The sequence below is a fragment of the Mustela nivalis genome (genome assembly GCF_964662115.1).
Source record: "Mustela nivalis genome assembly, chromosome: 2".
In the NCBI taxonomy this organism is placed as follows: domain Eukaryota; kingdom Metazoa; phylum Chordata; class Mammalia; order Carnivora; family Mustelidae; genus Mustela; species Mustela nivalis.
In genome coordinates this window covers 107871184-107880884 of record NC_139021.1, presented here as the reverse complement: position 1 = coordinate 107880884, position 9701 = coordinate 107871184, and the positions used below count along the sequence as shown (strand labels likewise).

The window sequence follows — 9701 nt, the reverse complement described above, 5'->3', positions numbered from 1 at the left end:
TTAAATCCTGGTCCAACGGACTTTCAGGGAATCATGACAACTTTTTATGGGGAGACAAAGTTTTCTTAGTTCCTAAAACATTAGAAATTTCTGGTAAGGAACAATAAAAAATAACCGTTTTGGTTTTGGGGTTTTGTTTTTCCCATCACCAGGAAATGGCGCAGGGAGCGGCGGTGGCATCTCCAATACCACAGGACCACAGGACCCTCCCAAGGGGGAGGGACGGCCCCGCCAGCTCCAGGGACTGGGCACACAGGAGTTTTACCAGAAAAGGATCCCCCCAAGCTGGATGGTGGGTGCACATGCGCGTGATGCTGGTGCCAGAAGCTTCCTCTGACCATATTCAAAATTCACCTTTTCAGCCCAAGCAGCCCTGGCGATGGCAGGCCTTCTCCTCTGTCTCATCACAGAAAACCCTTCTCCTTCCAGAAGTGGCTGCAGCCTTCACAGCAGCTCAGAGATGGGCTGGTCCCATGGGGACTTTGAAACAGTCTTGACAACGAGGAATAATCCATTCACACCCCACAGTGCTTTTTCTTCCTTTAAACAAAACAAGGATCGTGTCATAACTGCACTCATGAAAATGAAGGTTTTCAAGAAAATTTCCACAGAAGAGATTTGTCAACATGCCGTGAGTGGTGCCATTGCAACTTGCTCTGCTGATACAGAAATGGTTTTATATTTTGCCTCTTTAAAAACATACCGATTGAATTGGTATATAATAAGTGACATAAATTATGGGTTTTAATTTCCAGATAGGGCTAGAAATAGGTCAAATGTGAGTAAAATAAATAACAAAGAGACATTACATTTCAGGTTAAAATTATTGATACAAAACAGACCCCAGTTCTTCGTGAACTGCTCTTGTGTTCTCTCTGATCCTTGTGTACTTGCCTTCCCACTCGGAAAACAGTAGGGGCATGGCCTTCCTGTTCTCAGAACGTACATCTGCCAAGGAGAAGTCCCATAAGTGAAGAACACGGATACAGGGACACACAATGAAAGTGGGGCTTGCTAGTCACAAACGTCTTACATGTTTTGTAATCCCACCAGTGAGAAGACAGGTTGCACCTGTGGACATAGGCTTGCCGACACTCCAGATATGGTCGAAACGTCCTGAACATTTAAGTTCAGTCACTGGGCACACAAGTATTGCAATTTTTTAAAAAATCAAGCTAATATTGATAAAATGAAAACCACAACACCACGAAGATACAAAAGCTCTTCATAGATGGGAAAACCTTGGAAGACATTGCACAATGCCTTTTGTGACCAATATGCATGGGATTCCCCATAGAGGTGCCCTAGGAAAGTAACAGATGTAAGTTATTTTGAGATAAGCAGTTTTCAGGGTCAATAATAGTATCTGCAAAGGCAGACCTCTATTTTGATAACCAAAACCAGGATGCAAAAGGGAAGCCTCTCGTAAGGTGAGGTGAGGCCGGCCCACAGCAGGATGGCCTGGAGGGGAGTTGCTCTTCAGGGCACAGCCTTTTGGAAACTGAAGCCTGTTTCTTAAAAACTGGCCAGTGCTTAGGGCAGTCAGTCCTTATGGAGAGTCCCAGGACAGCACCTGCTGGAGTCCATCCTACTGGAACCCAGTAGGAGCTCGCACTTGCTGGGCTTTGCTGGGCTAAAGACTGCCCCACTGTCAAGGACACTGTTCCCTTCTCCGGTCTTACCAGGGATGCTGCTAGCTGCTGTGTGCTGCACCTGGGTGGAGCTGCTGTACTGGAGCCTATTAGGGGTCATTTCACTGGTAATCCCTGCTCCAAGTCAGGCTGGGGGATCCAGGCAGCCAGCCTTGTCCACTGATTTAGTCTCAGCAAATAAACATATTGTTAGGCTTCAAAATAAACCTGATATGTTTAGGAATTTGCATCAAAGTATTTTCCTCAAAATGGACCAAAGACCTAAATGTGGGATGCCTGGGTGGCTCAGTAGGTTAAGAGTGTGCTTTCAGCTCAGGTCATGATCCTGGGGTCCTGGGATCAGAGTGCTACATTGGGCTCTCTGCTCAGTGGGGAGGCTGGTTCTCTTTCTTCCTCTACCTGCTGCTCCCCCTGCTTGTGTTCTCTATCTGTCAAATAAATAAATAAACAAATAAATAAAATCTTTTTAAAAAAAGACCTCAGTGTAAGACTTGAAACCATAAACCTCCCAGAAAAAAAAAAAAAAAAAACATAGACGATAATCTCTTTAGCATCAACTTTAGTTAACAGTTTTCTAGACACGTGTCTTCAGGCAAAGGGAATGAAAGCAGACATAAACGACTGGGATTACATCAAAATAAAGGACTTCTGTACAGTGAAGGAAGCCATCAACAAAGAGAAAAGGCAACCAACTAAATGGGAAAAGGTACCCATAAATGACATATTTAATAAGGGGATAATACCCAAAATATATAAAGAATGTACACAACACCAAAGAAACAGATAATCTGATTAAAATGGGCAAAGGAGCTGAACAGACATTTTTTTTTTTTTTTAAGAAGACATGTGGATGCTCAAGAGACACATGAAAGATGTTCAACATCACTTCCCATTTGGGAAATACAAATCAAAACCCCAATGAGACCATCACCTCATCACCACCATCATCTCACACCCGTCAGAATGACTAAACTCAAAAACACAAGAAATGACAAGTGTTGTCAATGATGTGGAGAAATGCGAACTGTTGGTGGGAATGCAAGTTGGCGCAGCTACTCAGGAAAACAGTGTGGAGGTTCCTTAAAAAGTTAAATAGAAATACTATAGGATCCAATAATTCTCTTAATGGGTATTTATCCAAAGACAATGAAAACACTAATCCAAAAAGATATGCATACCCTCATGTTCATTGCAGCATTATTTACAATAGCCAAGATATGGAAGCAGCCCCAGTGCCCAACAATAGATGAATGGGTAAGGAGGGTATAATATATTAAATATGTATATAATGGAATACTACTCAGCCATAAAAAAGGGTGAGATCTTGCCATTTGTAACAACATGGGTGGACATAGAGGGTATTATGCTAAGGGAGGTAAGTCAGACAAACAAGGACAAATGCCATATGAGTTCACTTACAGATGGAATTAAAAAATAAATAAATAAACAGATAAAAACTAGAAGTGGACCCATAAGTGCAGAGAACAAACTGATGGTTGCCAGAGGGGAGAGGGGTGGGGGAATGGGCAATATGGACGAGGGGGAGTGGGAGTTACAGGCTTCCACTTATGGGATGACTAAGTCACAGGGATGAAAGGAACAGCATAGGGAATATAGTCAATGGCATTATACCAGGGTTGTATGGTGACAGACAGTAGCTATATTTGTAAACACAACATAAGGCATACACTTATAGAATAACCATGACATATGCCTGAAACTAATGGTACCCTGGGTGTCAACTCTTCTTCAGTGAAAAATACATAAAGGGGGCACCTGTGGCCCAGTAGGTTAAGCCCTTGCCTCCCACTCAGGTCATGATCCCAGAGTCCTGGGATTGAGCCCCACATTGGGCTCTCTGCTCAGCAGGGAGCCTGCTTTCCTCTGTCTCTGCCTCCCGCTCTGCCTACTTGTGATCTCTTTCTGTCAAATAAATAAAATCTTAAAAAAAAAACCATAAAGAACAATGTTAAAAAATATTTCCCTGCTATAATAACTCTTTACATTTATTGATGTTCTTTGTTTTTCTTTCCTTTATAACTAAATCCAGGGGCGACTGGCTTAGGTTCACTTTCAGAACAAAGCCCAGGATTTGTTGTGTGTAACATAACTAGTTTACTCTCTTAATTAGTTGAAGTGTGTGAAACTTCTCTTTATCACCAGTGTAAACATGTTCAATGTGCACATCCCACATATATTTCATACAACAATAATGAACTATGACGTCTCACACTCTAGGACAATCTGTGAGATTATTGGAACTGATAATTCAGTGATGTTGACACTGAGAAACTCCTTGCCTGGAAATCCACACAAGACACTGGCAACAGCTGATTTATGGTGGTCAGAAACTCACCATGACCCAGGCGGTGTGGAATACAGGTAAACAATACTTGGAAATGCAATTCAATGAAGGCTATTAGTTGTCCTGCAAGGTCCAAGCTCTAATAAGGCGATGGAACTCCATTCTTAGGACCTTGATTAATGAACGTCTATGATCAAACAGCTCGTGGCAAGATGTATTGCCCACGACCTGCTGGCCAAGGGCAGCAGAACCAGTTGGTTTCAGTTCATTGTGGAAAACCCTGCCTCCAATTTACATTGGAGCAAAGAGTGTTTCATAAAAGAAAGATATTCTTTATTCATGATCCCTAACAACCTTCCATTGCAATAAAAATTACACTCTTTCTATATTAGCAGTGCTTTTAAAATTAGGAACCATCTTCTTTCTTTTTTTCCCCCCCCTAATTTGCTGCCTACATCCGATTTTCTAGCAACCAAAGGTTTTGGAAGATGGGGAGTGTAATGCCTGCAGAGATCTGCCCCACACTTCCCAGCCCCACACTGCCCAGGCATGGTTTCCTACCCTTAGCACTACTGTCAGCTTGGACTGACAAGTTCTTTAGGTTGGGGGCTGTCCCGTGAAGGGGAGGATATTGGCAGCATCCTTGGTCTTTGCCCATTAGAAGCCAGTAGCTTTCTCACCCCCATTGTGAGAACCAAAAATGTTTGTAGCCTTTCCCAATGCCCCTGGTCTGGGGCTGGTCCTCCTCCAACTGAGGAAAACTCTGAGGGCCCCCTTCTGCCCCCAGCCCCAGAGCTCCCTGGATGACAGGGGAGATCTTTGCTGTGAAGAGCTCACCATTCAGGGTCTCGCTCCTGCCAGTCAGATCTGCCTCCTTCAGTCCGGTACAGGTGTCGATGGCGAGAGCTCACGCTGACTGCTGATACCCATCTCAGTGTCCGCTTCCCACCGAACGAGCTGTGTAACAGATACAGGATTTCCTCAGTTCACAGAGACACATTTTTACCACACTTTATCATCAGTGAAATCAGAAATCAGATTGTCCTCAAATTGATGGCAAGCTATATGTTAATTGGCAGCGTGTTTTCTTTATTATGGTAAATAAAATAAGCCTTAAAATGAATCCTGTTTTAGTTGATTAAATATAATAGATAAAATTACAATTTGGCCTGAGAAAACAATGCACTAGCCTCAGATTATCCAATGCTTTAATCAAAATGCTGGCTGGGGAGCGAGGGTAAAATTAGATATCTGTGCTAGCTAACTTTTTACTAGTAATATTTTGGTATAGCAATGATCTATTATTTTATATGGTATATTTAAAATTATTAATCATGAGAGATGATTATGCATGTGGCCATTCACCCAGACACTATGCATGTGTCCAGGTGTATATATCTAATATATGTTTGAATAGATTATAAAGTGATAGATACAAACAAAGCCGCCATATTTTTTTAACTCTATTTTCTCATTAAGTTAGTTCTTAAAAATATACATGTGAGAGCCAATGTCCTCTGTTCCACATTCTATTTTTAGCCTCTAAGTCATGACCTGTCTGCACCCCTAACCTACTTCATGGTTTCTCTTGTCCCGAGTCAGACCGTACAGAACTGCAGTTCAAGGCGCATGTCCTGAATACTACCTCTCTCCTCCTTTAGAAACCTTGGCTTCCTTGAAAGCAGTTCAATGTAATTGCCGTCTGCTGGTACGTAATTATCTGTGATCTGGCATTGGGCTACAGATTCTTTTTTCCTCTTCCAAATCAGTAAATATAATGTGGCTTTTTTCAGCTTTCAAAATTGTGTCTAATTAAAATGGATCTGAATTATTTATGCATTAATGCTCCATTTACTTTTTCAAGATGTTTAAAATATTTTGAGCTATAGTGAAATTTTCAACATTAAATTCTTCAAAGACTTTCAGTGGAGCCATATCTGTAGATTTAGAAAAGTAGCCATCATTCTCAGGAAAGACAAATTTTTAAAAAGAGTGTTACATAAAACATGGGCTACTTGATAGAGCATCAGTATTAAATAGTCATGGAAATAGATTTCCAATGTGAGGCTGACACCACAGTTGATTGAGAACAAGCTATAAAGTCAAATACTCAAAGTCAAACCATAATTTCAATAATTATATCTTGATAATCACGTGATGGCCTCACCGTGCCCTTGTGCATAAAGTAACAGCCCTTTTATAATGTCATTCATGGCTTAACTTGGACATTGTAAGGCAAGTGATGGGGCAGCCTTAAATTCTCAGGCAGCCCAGGTCTGTCTGGGTCAGGTCCGAAGCTTCACCTTCCAAAACCCACGACACCTAGAGACCTGAGATCTGTGAGATTTTCGCTCACAAGGCAAATGGTGGACTCTGGACCTAGTATCTCAGTTTCTAGCTCAAATAATGACCCAATCAAATGCAATTTAATTACCTTTAGGTCACCATCAATCTGTACACATCTCATGATCTGATCAGTTGATTATAAAAAGACAGAATGTTTCATCACCTCTTTTTTCGGTAAGCAATTAAGACACCGTAATTCTTGCCAGGAACGTATTGAGGGCAGCTCTGATGCCCCACCGACCTTCATAAAATGCCATCCCATGTGCTCTCAGGTCACATCTCACTGCTAGCAACAGCAGCACCAGCTATTTTCGAAACTGTTGTGACTGGTGCTGCCGGTGGCCCGAGTTAGCTCTGTGATAACGCTAGTTTAATTAAACTGGAGAATGAAATTAGCCCAACTTCCTAAAAAGTTGTTCCAGATATGATGACAAAGGGAAATCGAAAGTGAGCAAGAAAATGGCATTTAAAGAGCAAGCAGACTTTCCTAAAATAAAATAGGTTGACTTAATGAGACCATCTTGAAAAAGTGAGTAAAGCAGTCTTGGCTTTTATTACATTTCAATACATGTCTGTTTCCCTGAAAAACCAAAACAAAAGCAAAAACTAATCACTATGCTTTTTTTTTTTAATTGTCAAATTCTGTGTTTTCACGAGTTCCACTTACTTTGTAAAGGAAAAAAAAAGTCTAAGATTTTTTTTCTGGTGGTTAAGAATTCAAGTTGAACAAGTGCATACATTTTTCTTTTATTGCCTTTTTACAAAAGAGCAAAGGGCATCAGAAACACACGGGGGGCCGTGAAGTCCTTCACGGAAGGGTTTCTGTTACAAAATGCACATGCGCTCACCGAGAAGAAAACAGCAGTGTTTCTTGATGTAACTGACACAGAGGATACGTGTTTATATTAGGGGTCAGAGATAAATTATCTGATATTTGTTAGTTTAGTTGTTTTGCTTGTGGGGTCTTTCTTAACCAGGTACTATAATAACAAGAGGCTTGAAGGAGGGCTAACCTGCACATAATATGGCAATGCAGAATCTGGCTCCCACTGTGAATCCACTTCAAGCAGCCACTCTGTCAACCTCTGTAGCTGTAAACCTGGGATGTGTAGGCAGGACCGAGCAGACTGATACAAAAATTATTGTTATATTGGTCTCAGCGTTTCTCTTTTCCTTCACTTTCCCAATTACTGTTATTGTTCTTCTACGCGACTTATGCCAAGAAACCGTGCACCTGTATTTAGAGCCTTCCACATTACAGTGGGCCTTAGATCATGATTTATAAGCTTTGTCAGAAATAGGATCTTGAATTTCAAGGGCACTCTCCTTGCAAACTACTTCAGGCTTTTGAAGCCTTCCAAAGAGATTCTTAATCCAAATACACTTAGATTAGATGATACAATAAAAGATGAATATTTTGGAAGTGTTAAGAGTGCTGAGGTTTTATTTTTGTTTTGTTTTGTCTTGTTTTTTAATTCGCTATAAGCAAACAAACAGGATAGCACTTTCTTTGAACACATTAGAAGAAAAGACTTGATTGTCCCAAGTCATAATGCAACAGAAAGGTTTTCTGGAAAAGCAAGAAATGTCTGATTAAAATTTGTGAGTGTGGGGTTTTTCACAGCAAGTGCACAAGAACAGAGGCCTCCCTTGCATCTGGAGACCAGGCTGTCTCTCCAGGGCTCCTTCTGCTGAGGTGCTTTCACGTAAAGGCCACCGCCTACCCAGCGGGGGTTCTCTTCCCCAGTGGGAAGTGATGTCGGCTGCCATCTACGAAAGGGAAAAGTGAGGTGATGTTATGTCTTTCTCCTGACCAACACTTTTCTATGGCTGTTGTCGAGGCTGAATCCACATAAGTTTTGGCACCAGATGTATTCACGTGTTTGCATTAGATCAATCCGTCCCTTTAATAAATGCCGGTGGGAAAACCAGACAGGCACCTGCCAAACAAGGAGAAGACGGATTAGATGGATGGTGAGGTGAGGCACGTGCTGGTTACCCTGGCAGTGAAGATACTCCCACCGCGCACTTGCGTCCCTCATCACCACACTGTACCCTCAGTACACTACGGTTTTACTTGTCACTGGTTCTCAGTAAAGCCGGAAGACGAAATCGAATCCCCAGCACTGCCAGATGCAGGCTGGCTGAGGAAAATGAAGTAAATATCCCTCATACTTGGGCGGTATGAAGTAAATGCCAAAGTGACTCAGACATTTGGAGAAGCCCTTTTGCTCTCTATTTAAAGGGAATACATTCAACCACCATATTTTAAATGGATTTAACATTTTATGAGAAAGGATGATTTTTAAATATCACTTAAAAGATTTGTTTCGGACTCAAAGTCATAAGGAAATGCTCTACTTTAGAATGATTGGTAGAGAAACTGGTGTCTCAGAGATTCCGCTTAGAAAGATTCCGGAAGTCAGGGTCATGGGGAACGTGCAATGAATCAGTCACTCATTGAATTGCCTCTGAGTGTTAGATGCTGATTCCAGAATTGAGGTACTGTTATTCCCGTTTTATAAACGAGGTTGGGGGAGTGTGTTCTCAAGGTCACAGTTAACTTTCCTCCTTCCTTGGCAGAACAATGTATGCCTAGTGACTGAAATTACAGAAAGGAGCACAGGCACGCTGTCCTGCAGGGCCTTCAGCTAGATGGATAGATGTGCCAAAGTAAATGGAAAAATCCATCTCGAATTTATATATAATCAGAAAGGATTACTAAAGCTGGTGCTGCTGATGGAGATAAGTGTAGGGAGAACTTTGCCCCACTCTCACTCAATATTTCAGATGGCACAGTCAGCCCTTTTCTCCTGAACACCCTTCTAAGCCACAGAGACAATCATCATGTTTGCCTTCGGTACTGTCTACCAGGATTATGCCTGCCTTCGTGGATCCTGCTGAGGAGATGAGGAAACTGAAGAGAGTAAAATCAGTCTGATCTGAAGTGTGTATTCCAGAACACGTGAGTGCTTTTTTGGGATTTCGAGGGATTCCCAGAACTGTAGGGCAGCAACACAACAGGAAGCCTCTCCTGCCTCATCTACAAACGGATTCTAAATCCCTCTCTGATTCCACCATTTGGGACTACTTTGTTTGGCTTAATGAAAATTGTAAAGCAGATAAAGGAAAAATACCAGCCCACAGTGGCCAGGCACCTCCCACCTAAGGTGGGAGGGCTCATCCCTGGAATCAGGCCAAGTCAGACCCAGCTGTGGGTGTGGAGCCCCGTGAGGCAGGCAGCCTTCTTGGTCCACTAAACAGACAGCCGAGCCTAGCAGATGCCCCGTCGCCTTCACAAGGCAATCTAGCCGTACCCACCTAGTCGAGTCCCCTCAGCGGGGACTGTGCAGTACGTGTACTCCTGTGTCACCAGACCATTATGGCTCCCTAAAAAC

General features: G+C 42.2%; 1 long non-coding RNA gene across 1 annotated transcript; it reads right to left on the bottom strand.

Moving 5' to 3' along the window:
• Positions 1–286: 286 nt before the first annotated feature.
• On the bottom strand, positions 287–6514 carry LOC309860617. The gene is made up of 3 exons (XR_014309494.1): positions 6392–6514; positions 4795–4914; positions 287–659 (listed from the first exon to the last, which is right to left on the bottom strand). It is a non-coding gene; the product is annotated as an uncharacterized lncRNA (long non-coding RNA).
• Between the last annotated feature and the right edge of the window lie 3187 nt (positions 6515–9701).